We start from the raw sequence: 14,680 nt of genomic DNA, 5'->3' as shown, positions 1-14,680 counted from the left end.
ATCACCTCACACCTCTCAACATGGCTATTATTCCAAAGTCTACAAATATGAAATGTTGTTCATGACATGGAGAGAAGGGAATCCTAGTACATGGTTGGTGGGATTGTAAATTGGTACACCCACTATGAAAACAATATGGAGGCCCTGAAAAAAGCTAAAAGTAGAACTATCATATTAGCCAACAATTCCATGGCTTGGTATATGTCCAAAGAAAATGAAGACACCAATTTGACAAGATACATGCATCCCAATGTTCATAGCAGCATTATTTACAATTGCCAACATACAGAAGCAAACTAAATGTTCATCAACAGATGAGTGGATAAAGATGATGTGATATGTATACACAATGGACTATTACCCAGCCATTAAAAAGGATCAAATTCTGCCACTTGCAACAACGTGGATCAGCCTAGAATATTTATACCTACTTAAATAAGTTAGAGAAAGGCAAATACCCTATGTTCTCACTTCTCTGTGGAATCTAAAAAATGCAAGAAAGGAATGTATATAACAAAATAGAAATAAACTCACAGAGAACAAATTAGTGGCTACTGGTGGGGCAAGCGAAGGGGGGAGGGAAAGACAGTAGTTTGTTTCTCTAAATCCAATACCCCTATGTATGAAATAAACAAACAAGGATATATAGTACAACCCAGGGAAATATAGCCATTATTTTTTAATAAATTTAAATGGAGCATGATCTATAAAAAAATTAAATCCACAGGTTGTACCACTGAGACTAATGTAATATTGTAAATCAACTATACTTCAATTTAAATAATTCCTAGGGTGGCTGAATGGATTAAAGGAAGTTCAATTATATACTGTGTACAAGAGATTCATGTTAACTTTAAATCCATATATAGCATAAAATTGAATGATTGGAAAAAAGATACTCCATGAAAATGATACTTGCCTGACTAGTCTATTATCAGGCAAAAAAGACTTGAAGTCAAACCTCTCAAAGGAAAGAAGGTTATCATATAATGATAAAGGGATTAATTCATCAAGAAATTATGACAATTATAAATATGTATGTGTCCAGCATTGGAGCCTCTCAACATATAAAGAAATTATTAACACACATGAAGAGGAAAATGTGCAGAAATAAAATAATGGTAAGAAACATCAATACCCAACTTTCAACACTGTATAGATCATCTGGACAGAATATCAATCAGGAAACATTGAACCTGAACACACACTTGATATCAAATGAACCTAACAGACATATACAGTACATTCCACTCAACAGCAGCAAAATTTCTATTCTTATTAAGTACACATAGAACATTGCCTAGGGTAGATCCTATGTTAAGCCACAAAACAAGTCTTCAAAATCCAAGAATATTGAAATCATATCAAGTATCATTTCCAACCACAATGGTATGAAACTGAAATTCAGTATTAAAAAGAATAACTGAAAATTCAAGAACACTTAGAAATTGAACAATAAGCTCCTGAATAGCCAATTCATACACGAATAAATCAAAAGGGAAATTTAAAAAAATCTTAAAGCAAACAAAATTGGAAACACAAAGTAGCTAAATTTATGGAATACAGGAAAAACAATGCAATTCAAAGAGTTATGTTTACAGTAATAAAGGGATGTATTTTAAAAAAAATTCTTGAGAGAGGATCAAGATGATGGAATAGGAAGATATTGAGCTTCCCTCCTGCCATGGACACACCCAAATTACAACAACTTACAGGGAAATTATCTCAGAGAATGACCTGGTGACTAGCAGGGAAAGTTTTCCACAACTAAAGATATAAGGAAGGAGAAACCACAAGGCAGGTAGGAGGACTGGAAACACAGTCTAATTGGAACCCACACATGGAGCACAGTGACCCACAGCTGGAAGATATCACAATTGCATAGGTCCTCCATAGGGAGGGAAGGGGTGAGCCCTGCATCAGACTGCTCAGCCCGGGGATCCTGCACTGGGAAGAAAAGAACACAGCAGGTCTGGCTTTGAAAACCTGCAGGGCTTACTTTCAGGAAAGCTGGAGGCTAAAGAAAACCGAGATTTTGCTCTCATTGGGCACACACAAATCTCACACATTCTCAGTCCCTGTGCAGAGCCAGTAGTGTGAAAGACACCTGGGTCAGACCCACTTGCTAACTTGGAGAGCTTCTTGGAAAGGCAAGAGGCAGCTGGGACTCCTGCTAGGAACTGAGACATTGGTAAGCAACATTTTAGAGTCTTCCCTGGAACTGATTAGAATCAGGGGCCTGCCCCATCTACCACCATGCCCATAGCACTCCTGAACCCCAAGGCCTCACAACCAGACACACTGGGGGCTTACCCTGTCTACCTGTGCACCTGGAGCACCACACAGCCACCCATAACGGAGGGCTGCATTAGCTACCAGCACCCCCATGGTAATCACATACTGCAGGGCCTCACAGCCATTTAGGCCAGGGTCCAACACCACCTACCAGCTTGTCCACAGTAGTTGGCCTTGCCGTAAGAGAAAGGTGTGTGAAGCCCAAACAGGGGACACCCTTGGAGCATGTGGCTCTGCTGGCCAGAGGACAATGTGCTGCTGGGCCCTATCAGTCATCTCCTATATAAGGTCACTTCTCTGAGACCCGGGAATGTAGCAACCTGAACCTGACGAATAGAAATACACAGAGAATTAGGAAACATAAGGAAATAGAGGAATATGTTACAAATGAAGTAACAAGACACAACATCAGAAAAAGAACTAAATAAAACAGGGATAAGCATTCTACCCGCAAAAAAAAGTGTTGACACTAATGATTATAAAGGTGCTCACCCACGTCACGAGAAGAATAGATGGACATAGTGAGAATTTCAACAAAGAGTAATAAAATGTCAGAAAGAACCAAACAGCTGAAAAATACAATAAATGATATTAAAACACACACACACACACACACACATATGAGGGGAGCAACATTATATGATACAGAAGAACAGATCAGTGAAATGGGAAACAGAGTAGTGAAAATCACCCAAGCTGAATAGCATGAAGAAAAAAGAATTAAGACTATAAGTAAAGCGATCTCTGAGATAACATCAAGAATATTCACATGAGCATTACAGGGGTCCCAGAAAGAGGAGATGAGAGAAAGTGTCAGAGAACTTATTAGAGGATATAGTAACTGATAACTTTCCTAACCTGGGGAAGGAAACACACATCCAGGTCCAGGAAACACAGAGTCCCAAACAAGATGAAGACAAACAGGTCCACACCAAGACATAAAGTGCCAAAAATTTAAGGTAAAGAGGGATCATAGAAGCAGTGAAATAAAAGCATCTAGTTATGTTCAAGGTATTCCCATAAGACTGTCAGCTGACTTTTCAGCAGACTTTGCAGACTAGGAAGGAATGACAGGATATATTCAATGGGCTAAAAGGAAAAAGGCTTCAACAAGAATACTCTACCAGCAAGATTATGATTCAGAATTGAAGGAGAGGGCCTCCCTGGTGGCACAGTGGTTGAGAATCCGCCTGCCAATGGGGACACAGGTTCAAGCCCTGGTCTGGAAATATCCCACATGCCATGGAACAACTACGCCCGTGAGCCACAACTACTTAGCCTGTGCTCTAGAGCCCATGAGCCACAACTACTGAAGCCCGTGCACCTAGAGCCCGTGCTCCACAACAAGAGGAGCCACCACAATGAGAAGCCCGCACGCAGCAACAAAGACCCAACACAGCCATAAATAAATAAATTTATGAAAAAAGAAAAGAATTGAAGGAGAGATCCAGAGTTTCCCAGACTAGCAAAAGCTAGAAGAGTTCATCACTAAGAAAGCAGGCTTATAAGCAATGTTGCAAGAATTTACTAAAGCTTAAAAGAAGTCTCACTAATTATTGATAGTAACCAGAAAACAAACAAAAGTAAAAATCTCACTGCAAAAAGTATGCATAGAGTAAGGGTAGTAGATCAAACACTTATCGAGCTTCTGTAAAGAATAAAAGACAATAGTAGTATGTTTTTTTAAACAGAGAGGGACCAAATAAATCAGAAATGAAAGGATGAAGTTACAACAGACACCACAGAAATACAAAGTATCCTAAGAGATTACGAAACAATTATACACCAACAAATGGGACAACCTAAAAGAAGTGGATAAATTCCTAAAAACATAAATCTTCCAAGATTGAGTTAGCAATAAATAAAAAATCTAAACAGATCAATTACTGGCAATGAAATCAATCAATAATCAAAAAACTCCCCATAAATAAATGTCCAGGACCAGGTGGCTTTACTAATAAATTCTACCAAACATTTAAAGGACAGTTAACATCTATCCTTCTCAAGTTATTTCAAACAACTGATGAAGGAGTGCTTCCAAACTTATTTTCTGAGGCTAGCATCACCCATATCTGAAAACCAGATAAACACACTACCAAAAAAGGTAAATTACAGGCCAATATCCCTGGTGAACATAGATGCAAAAAACCTCAACAAAATACTGGTAAACTGAATTCAACAATACACTAAAAGAACCATACACCATGATCAAATGGATCACCTTAGCAATGCAGGAATGACTCAGTCTATGCAGATCAATTAAGTGACACACCAGATTACCAGAACAAAGGATAAAATCATATGATCATCTTCATATCTCCAGCAAAGGATTTGGCAAAATTCGACAAAATTCAACATTTGAATTATGATAAAAACTCTCAACAAGGTGGGTATAGAGGCAACATACCTTTTTATAATAAAGGACAGGGACTTCCGTGGCAGTCCAGTGGTTGGGAATTTGCGATTCCACTGCAGGCGGTGTGGGTTCAATCCCTAGTCAGGGAACTAGGGTCCCCCATGCTGTGCGGTGCAGCCTGAATGAATGAATGAATAAATAAATATAAAGGGCATATATGACAAAAGCAGACCTAACATCATACTTAATGCTGAAAAGCTGAAAGCATCTCCTCTAAGAACAGGAACAAGACAAGGATGCCTACTCTCACCACTTTTATTCAACACAGGATTAATAGTTCTAGCCACAGCCGAAGACAAAAATACAAAGTAGGATCTAACTTGTAAAGGAAGTAAAACTGTCACTCTTTGCAGATGACACGATAATATGTAGAGAAAACCGTAAAGATCTCACCAACAAATTATTAGCATAAATAAACTCAGTAAATTTGAAGTATACACAATTTTTTTCTTTTATTTTTAATTAACTTTTTTGGAGTACAGTGGCTTTACAATGTTGTGTTAGTTTCTACTATGCAGCAAAGTGAAGCACCTATACGTATACATATATCCCCTTTTTTTGGATTTCCTTCCCATTTAGGTCACCACAGAGCACTGAGTAGAGTTCCCTGTGCTATACAGTAGGTTCTCATTAGTTATCTATTTTATACATAGTATCAATAGTGTTTATCTGTCAATACCAATCTCCCAATTCCTCCCATCCCTTTTCCCCCCTTGGTGTCCATACGTTTGTTCTCTACATCTGTGTCTCTATTTCTGTTTTGCAAATTAGATCATCTATACCATTTTTCTAGATTCCACATATATGTGTTGATATACGATATTTGTTTTTCTCTTTCTGACTTACTTCACTCTGTATGACTCTCTCTAGGTCCATCCACATCTCTACAAATAACCCAATTTCATTCCTTTTTATAGTTGAGTAATACTCCATTGTACATATGTACCACATCTTCTTTATCCATTACTCTGTTGATGGACATTTAGGTTGCTTCCATATCCTGGCTACTGTAAATAGTGTCATAGTGAATATTGGGGTGCACGTGTCTGTTGGAATTACGGTTTTCTCTGGGTATATGTCCAGTAGTGGGATTGCTGTATCATAATGTAGCTCTATTCTTAGTTTTTTAAGGAAACTCCATACTGTCCTCCATAGTGGCTGTATCAATTTACATTCCCACCAACAGTGCAAGAGCGTTCCCTTTTCTGCACACCCTCTCCAGCATTTATTGTTTGTAGATTTTTTTTTTTTTTGCGTTACGCAGGCCTCTCACTGTTGTGGCCTCTCCTATTGCGGAGCACAGGCTCCGGACGTGCAGGCTCAGAGGCCATGGCTCACGCGCCCAGCCGCTCCGCGGCATGTGGGATCTTCCTGGACCGGGGCACGAACCCGTGTCCCCTGCATCGGCAGGCGGACTCTCAACCACTGAGCCACCAGGGAAGCCCCTGTAGATTTTTTGATGATGGCCATTCTGAACGGTGTGAGGCGATACCTCATTGTAGTTTTGATTTGCATTTCCCTAATAATTAATGGTGTTGAGCAGCTTTTCATGTGCCTGTTGGCCATCTGTATGTCTTCTTTGGAATGCCTATTTAGGTCTTCCACCCATTTTTTGATTGGGTTGTCTGGTTTTTTAATATTGAGCTATATGAGCTGTTTCTATATTTTGGAGATTAATCCTTTGTCAATTGCTTCACTTGCAAATATTTTCTCCCATTGTGAGTGTTGTCTTTTCATCTTGTTTATGGTTTCCTTTTCTGTGCAAAACTTTTAAGTTTAATTAGATCCCATTTGTTAATTTTTGTTTTTATTTTCATTGAAATATATGCAATTAATATACAGAAATCTGTTATTTTTCTCAGCCCTAATAACAAACTGTCAGAGCAATTAAGAAAAAAAATTTACAAATGTACAAAAAATAATAAAATACCTGGGAATAAATTTAACCACAGAGGTGAAAGATTTATATATTAAAAATTATAAGACATTGATGAAGGAAATTGAAGATGACACAAATGAAAAGATATCCCATGCTCTTGGATCAGAAGAATTAATCTTTTAAAAATAGCCCTATTACTCAAAGCAACCTATAGATTTAAAGCAATCCCTATCAAAATACCCATGACATTGTTCACACACAGAACAAATAATCCCTAAATAAATATAGAACCACAAAATACCCACACTGACAAAGCAATCCTGAGAAAAAAAAGACCAAACCGAGAGATAACATGCTCCCTGACTACAAAGCTACAATAATCACAAAAACAGACACATAGATCAAGGGAATAGAAATAGAAAACCACCCAAGCTGAAAAGCATGAAGGATCTCACACACTTATGGTGAATAAGGATCTCATACACTTATGGATCTCACACACTTATGGTGAATAAGTCTACCACCAAGGAGGCAAGAATATACAATGGAGAAAAGAGAGTTTCTTCAATAAGTGGTGTTGTGAAAAGTGGAGGGCTACATGTAAAATAAGGAATTTAGAACATTTCCTCACACCAGACATAAAATTCAAAACGGATTAAGGATCTAAATGTAATACACCAAACCATAAAACTCCTAGGAGATAACATAGGCAGAACATTCTTTTTTTTTTTTTTTTTTGCAGTAAGCGGGCCTCTCACTGTTGTGGCCTCTCCCGTTGTGGAGCACAGGCTCCAGACGCGCAGGTTCAGCGGCCATGGCTCATGGGCCCAGCTGCTCCGCAGCATGTGGGATCCTCCCGGACCGGGGCACGAACCCATGTCCCCTGCATCGGCAGGCAGACTCTCAACCACTGCGCCACCAGGGAAGCCCGGCAGAACATTCTTTGACATAAATTGTAGCAATATTTTTTGGGATCTGGCCTCTAAGGCAAAAGAAATAAAAGCAGAAATAAACAAGTGGAAGCTAAATAGAGTTTAAGAGCTTTTGCACAGCCATGAAAACCATCAACAAAATCAAAATTCAAAATGCAAAGTGTAAAAAAATATTTGCAAATGATATGACTGACAAAAGGTTAATATCCAAAATATATAAATGGTTCATACAACTCAATATCACACACACAAAAAATGAACAAACAACACAATCAATAATGGTCAGGAGACATGAATAGACATCTTTCCAAAGAAGACACAGATGGCTAAAAGGCAGATGAAAAGATGCTCAACATCACTAATTATTAGAGAAGTTCAATTCAAAGCAACAATGAGATATCAACCTCCACCTGTCAAAATAGCTCTCATCAAAATGTCTACAAATACCAAATTTTGGAGAGCATGTGGAGAAAAGTGTACCCTTGTACACTGTGGGTAGGATTGTAAATTGTTGCAGGCACTATGGAAAACAGGATGGAGGTTTCTCAAAAAGTAAAAGTAGAACTACCATATGATATATCAATAACTCTCCTGGGTACCTATCCAGGAAAAAAATGAAAACACTAATTCAAAAAGATACATAAACCCCAATGTGCATAACAGCACTACTGACAATGGCCAAGATATGAAACCAACTGAAATGCCCATGAACAGACAAATGGATAAAAAGATATGGTATATATGTACAGTGGAATATTACACAGCCATAAAAAGAATGAAATTCTGCCATTTGCAGCATCGTGGATGGACCTTGAGAATATTATGCTTAATGAAGTAAGTCAGAGAAAGACAAATACTGTGTGATATCATTTATATGTGGAATCTAAAAATAATACAAATGAATGTATATGCAAAACAGAAACAGACTCACAGATCTATAAACAAACTAGTGGTTAACATTGGGGACAGGTAAGGGGGGAGGGGCAAATTAGGGGTATGGGCTTAAGAGGTACAAATTACTATGTATAAAATAGATAAGTGGGTTTCCCTGGTGGCACAGTGGTTGAGAGTCCGCCTGCAGATGCAGGGGACACGGGTTCGTGCCCCGGTCCGGGAAGATCCCACATGCCGCAGAGCGGCTGGGCCCGTGAGCCATGCCCGCTGAGCCTGTGCGTCTGGAGCCTGTGCTCTGCAACGGGAGAGGCCACAACAGTGAGAGGCCCGCGTACCACACACACACACAAAAAATAGATAAGCAACAAAGATATATTGTATAGGATAGGGAATTATAGCCATTCTCTTGCAAAATCATTTAATCAAGTGTAATTTGTAAAAAATCCCAGATCACCTGGAACTGATATAATATTGTAAATAAATTATAATTTAAAAAATAACTAAAATAAAAACAATTGGATAGAGGATCTGAATACACATTTTGCCAAAAAAAATGCTAAAAACCACATGGAAACATGCTCAACATCCCTAATTATCAGGAGGGAAATGCAAATGAAAACCACAAAAAAGGGATCACCTTACAGGTGTCAGAATGGCTATCATCAAATTGACATTAATGAGTGTTGCTGAGGATGTGGAGAAAAGAGCACTCACCTGCACTGTTGCTAAGAATGTAAATCAGTGCAGCCAACTATTGAAAATATTACGGAGGGTTCTGAAAATATAAAAAAATAAAACTACCATATGAGTTAGCAATTCCATGTTTGGTTATTTATCCAGAGAAAAAAAGCAAAACACTAAAGAGATACATGCACCCCTGTGTTAACTGCAACATAACTTACAATAGGCAATATATGGTAGAAACCTAAATGTTCAAAGATAGACAAATGGATAAGTGATATATATATATATATACACACACACACACACACACACACATGTATACACATACATACATATGAATACACACATCCATATATACATATACACATATGTATACATATATACATGTATCTATACATAGATGTAGAAGATACATATATATGTATATATGTGTATACAAATGTACATATACAGTTATATATTACTCAGCCATAAAAAGATAAAATCTTGCCATTTTTGACAACATGGATGGGCCTAGAAAGTATTATGCTCAGTGAAGTAAGTCACATAGACAAAGACAAATTCCACATGATCTCACTTATATGTGTAATCTAAAAACAAAACAAACACAACAAAACAAATCTTACAGACACAGTGAAGAAATTGGTGGTTGCAAAAGGGGAGGGGAGTGGGTCTTGGACAAGACAGGTGAAAGGGTATAAGAAGTACAAAATTCCAGTTATATGATAAAAATTGACAAGCATTTAATATACAGAATAAAGAATATGGTTCATGATATTGCAGTAACCGTGGATGGGGACAGATGTTTACTAGACTCATCAAGGTGATCATTTTGTAATATATTTAAATGCTGAATCATTATGTTGTACATCTGAAAGTAATGTGATATTATAAGCCAACTATTCTTCAATCAAAAAAAAACAAAAGAAAGAAAGAAAAAGAATGTATGCCCTAACAGCATTTCACCTGAGCCATTTCTTGGGAGTGTGTTTGTAATGAACAGCCTTGAGGAATGAGCTAATGTCTCTCCCTCAGACAAACAGGAACCTGCTAACCTCTCATTTTAAAAGCAGTGGAGTCCTCAAACTCAGTGTTCCTCAGTGTAACACAGCCGAGTACATGCATAGCACTCAACTGGATCCCTCTCTGTCGTCCCACTGGGAACCTGGGTGTGGGGAAGGAGAACCAATACAATATTATGCTCACGCTTGCAGTACCATAAGTAATAAAACCTTTTATTTCTGAAAAAACACTCAATTAAAGAACCTAACTTTACAACTAAAGGAACTAGGAAAAGAACAAACTAAGCCCAATATTAGCAGAATGAAATAAATAATAAGGATTAGAGCAGTTATAAATGTAATGGAAGGACATACTGTCTAGCACAGGGAACTCTACTCAATACTCTGTAGTGATCTACTGGGAAAAGAATCTAAAAAAGAGTGGATATATGTATAACTGATTCACTTTACTGAACACAACATTGTACATCAACTATACTCCAATAAAAATTAAAAATAAAGTAATAGAGACTACGAAAACAGTAGAAGGATAAATAATATTGGAGGGTTTTTTTGAAAAGATAAACAAAATTGACAAACTGTTAGCAAGACTAAGAAAAAGAGAGGTTGAATGAATGATGAATGAATGAATAAATAAACACACACACATGCATATAAAGGCATTACAATGATGCCACAGAAATACAAATGACAATCTGAGACTACTATTGACAATCATACGCAAATAACTTGGATTACTTAGACAAAATAGAAACATACAACCTACCAAGAAATAGAACACCTGAACAGACCAGTAATGAGTAAAGAGAATGAAACAGTATTGAGAAACCTCTTAATAAACAAAATCCCAGGACCAGATGGTTTTTCTCATGAATTATGCCAAATATTTAGAGAGAAATTAAAGCCAAGACTACTCAAATACTTCCAAAAATTTAAAGAGGAGGGAACGCTTTCAACCCATCATATGAGGCATTACCCCAGACAAGGGTAATGCCAAAACCAGACAAGGGGGGCTTCCCTCGTGGCACAGTGGTTAAGAATCCTCCTGCCAATGCAGGGGACACGGTTTCGATCCCTGGTCCGGGAAGATCCCACATGCTGTGGTACAACTAAGCCTGTGCACCACAACTACTAAGCCCTCGCACCTAGAGCCTGTGCTCTGCAACAAGAGAAGCCACCACAATGAGGAGCCCACACACCGCAACAAAGAACAGCCCCCACTCGCCACAAATGGAGAAATGCCCGCGTGCAGCAACGAAGACCCAACACAGCTAAAAATAAATAAATCAATAATAAATTAATTTTAAAAAAAGGACACAATGAGAAAAGTACAGATCAACATTCCTGAATAACATAAATGAAATACACTCAAAATACTGGCAAACTAAATTCAGCAGCACATTGAAGGGATTCATTCACCATGATTAAGTGGGATTTATGCCTGGAAGCAAGGATGGCACAATGTATGCAAACCAATAAATGTGATAGATTACATTATGAGAATAAGGGGAAAATATCATATTAATAGATACATAAAATTACTTGACAAAATCCAACTTCCTTTCATGATAAAGATTGTCAAGAAATTAGCTATAGAAGGAATATACCTCAACACATTAAAAGTCATATGACAGGTCCAAAGCTAACAGTCCCAAAAGTGTTTCTCCTAAGTTTCAGCCAAGACAAGGTTACAATTCTTGCTCCTTCTTTTCAACATAGTACGGGAATTCCTAACCAGAGCAAGTAGGCAAGAAAAATAAATAAAATAAATCCAAATCATAAAGGTAAACCTAAATTTTCTGTTTGCAGATGACATGTTTTTATATCTATAAAAACCTAAAAATGCCACTTCCAAAAAACTGTTCAAACTAATAAATAAATGGAGTAAGCAGCATGACACAAAATCAACATATAAAAATCACTTGTGGTTCTGTATGCTAACAACAGAAACTATCAGAAAAGGTTAAAAAACGTCCATTTACAATAGCACACAAAAGAATAAAATATTTAGGAATAAAGTTAACCAGGAATGTAAAAGAGCCGTACACTGCAAACTATAAAATACTGATGAAAGAATTTGAAGAAGACACAAATAAATGGAACGATCGCCCATATTACTAGATTGAATAAATGAACATTGTTAAAAATGTCCATACTATCCAAAGCAATCTATAGAGTCCATGCAATCCATGTCAAAATCTGAAGGCAGTTTGCCCAGAAAATAGAAAAAGAAATATTAAAATTCATATGGAACCATAAACGGCCCCAAATGTCCAAAGCAATCTTGAGCACAAAGAGAAAAGCTGAAGGCATCACTCTTCATAATTTCAAACTATACTACAAAGCATAGTAATCAAAGCAGTATGGTCACAGTACAAAATCAGACATATAGAACAATGGAAAGACATACAGACCTCAGAAATAAATCCACATATTTACAATCAATTGATCTTTGACAAAAGTGACAGGAATATAAAATGAGAAAAGGATCTTCTCTTCAGTAAATTCGTGGGAAACTGAATATTCACAAGCATAAGGAAGAAATTAGACTTGTATCTCACACTGTATACAAAAATTAATTCAAACTGTTTTAGAGAATTAAATAAAAGATCGGAAACTGTAAAGTTACTAGAAGAAGATATGGGGGAGGGAACTTCTTGACCTGCTATGGGCAATGTATTTTTAGATGTGACCACAAAAGCACAGGCAGCAAAAGCAAAAAAAGAAAATGAAAAAAAGAATTGAAAACATTGCATTAAACTATAAAGCTCTGAACAGCAAAGGAAACAATTTACAGAGAGCAGAGTGTACCTACAAAATGTGAAAAATATTTGAAAAACCACTCTAATATGTATAATATGCTCAAACAACTGAGTAGAAAAAACACAACAAATAACATTTTTCTTTCAGGGACACTTTTCCTTGCTTAAATATATTTTGTCTTTTGCTGCTTTTGAAGTGAGCTCTCAATTACAAAATATCAAATTACACTAAAAAATGCCAGCCACTGGCACAGGATGGAGAAGCCCACAAGTAAGGACAGACAGCAGCAGGTGGCAAGAGGCGGGAAGTGATTGAAGCTGTGGTTACAAATGCTCAAGTGTCGGATAGCTAAAACTATCCAAAAGGTTGTGCCCTAATATTAGCACAGATCAGACCCATTACTACCATGGCAGGTGGCCTTGGTGTGTTTGGGTTCAGATTCCACACGGCAATACAATTTCTTCCGGTTAAGAGTTCTTGGATTGCACCAATCACAGGATGGCCTGAGGGCACCGGACCAGTCTATTAGTTTTTCAAAACGCTGTCATAGACCTGATAGATGTACTGGGAGGCTTCAGGAGCTAGCTCTACACTTTGGCGACAGTGTGTAATTGGGGTTTTCTGGCTGGCTATGGAGCTGGGCCAAAACCCAAATGCCATTAGTGAGTCAGGGATTGGTAAGAATACCCTGCCCTTCCACATTCCTCTTGGCAATAGTATAAACGTTGTTTTGCAACTTGCTGGAAACAGTGTCAGCATTTAAATGACTTTCCTTAATCTGAAACTGAAGTTCATTTCATTGGGAATATCCTTCCATGTTGCAAGGAAGACCTGGTGCTTCATTTTGCCGTCTTCTACAAAAAGCACATTGAGTGGGATGAGGCAGCTGAAGTAGAAGATATCACGATTGTTTCTCACAGCCACCTGCAGGTTGTTCAGAGGTTCTGTCTTCATGACTGGGTCCAAGGTGTGGAGACACAGGGAGACATCAATGCTCTGGTTTGGCATCAGTGGTGTAGGGATGGCCAGAGGAGTGCTGTGGATGACACCAAAGCTATTCTTGTTAAACTGAATTGCCAAATCTCTCATGTGCTACAGAGCTTTCTTCATGAAGTTCATTTCCATATAGATGTGCCCTTGGAGGTGAGTAAATGTTCCTGAAATCTCCAAGACTTTAGCCTTTACTGCAGGTAGCCAGACAGTTGTAGGAGCCCCATATCCACCAGGTGCCATGACTATCCCCATAGAGAGTTCAAGTTGGTCATTCAGACCACTGCTGACCACAGCAGGAGTAGGTGAAGGAGCAAAGGTTGCAGGCACTGATGGTGGGATGAAGGACTGTCCCACCAGACTATGTAGCCCTTCCCCCCAAGAGGTCCATCTTTTTGAATTATACTTTTGTCTGGATATAAGCCCAGGAGAGGGGTTGCTGGATCCTATGGCCACTCTATTTTTATTTTTTTGAGGAACCTCCATACTGTTTTCTATAATGGCTGCACCAATTTACATTCCCACCAACAATGTAGAAGCGCTCCCTTTTCTCCATCCCCTCTCCATAATTTATTTGTAGAATTTTAAATAATGGCCATTCTGACCGGTTTAAGGTGATACCTCACTGTAGGTTTGATTTGCATTTCTCTAATAATTAACAATGGTGAGTATCTTTTCATGTGCCTATTGGCCATCTGTATGTCTTCTTTGGAGAAATGTCTATTTCAGTCTTCTGCCCATTTTTTTGATTGGGTTGGTTTTTTGTGATTCAGTTGTATGAGCTGTTTGTATATTTTGGAAATTA

At 37.9% G+C, this 14,680-nt stretch overlaps 1 pseudogene; it reads right to left on the bottom strand.

Moving 5' to 3' along the window:
* Positions 1-13,410: 13,410 nt before the first annotated feature.
* LOC132531328 (AP-2 complex subunit beta-like) lies at positions 13,411-14,266 on the bottom strand (annotated as a pseudogene).
* Between the last annotated feature and the right edge of the window lie 414 nt (positions 14,267-14,680).

Source organism: Lagenorhynchus albirostris, chromosome 1 (assembly GCF_949774975.1).
Source record: "Lagenorhynchus albirostris chromosome 1, mLagAlb1.1, whole genome shotgun sequence".
NCBI classification, from domain to species: Eukaryota; Metazoa; Chordata; class Mammalia; order Artiodactyla; family Delphinidae; genus Lagenorhynchus; species Lagenorhynchus albirostris.
Note: the sequence above shows the minus strand (reverse complement) of the source record. Positions and strands in the feature narration are given on the sequence as shown.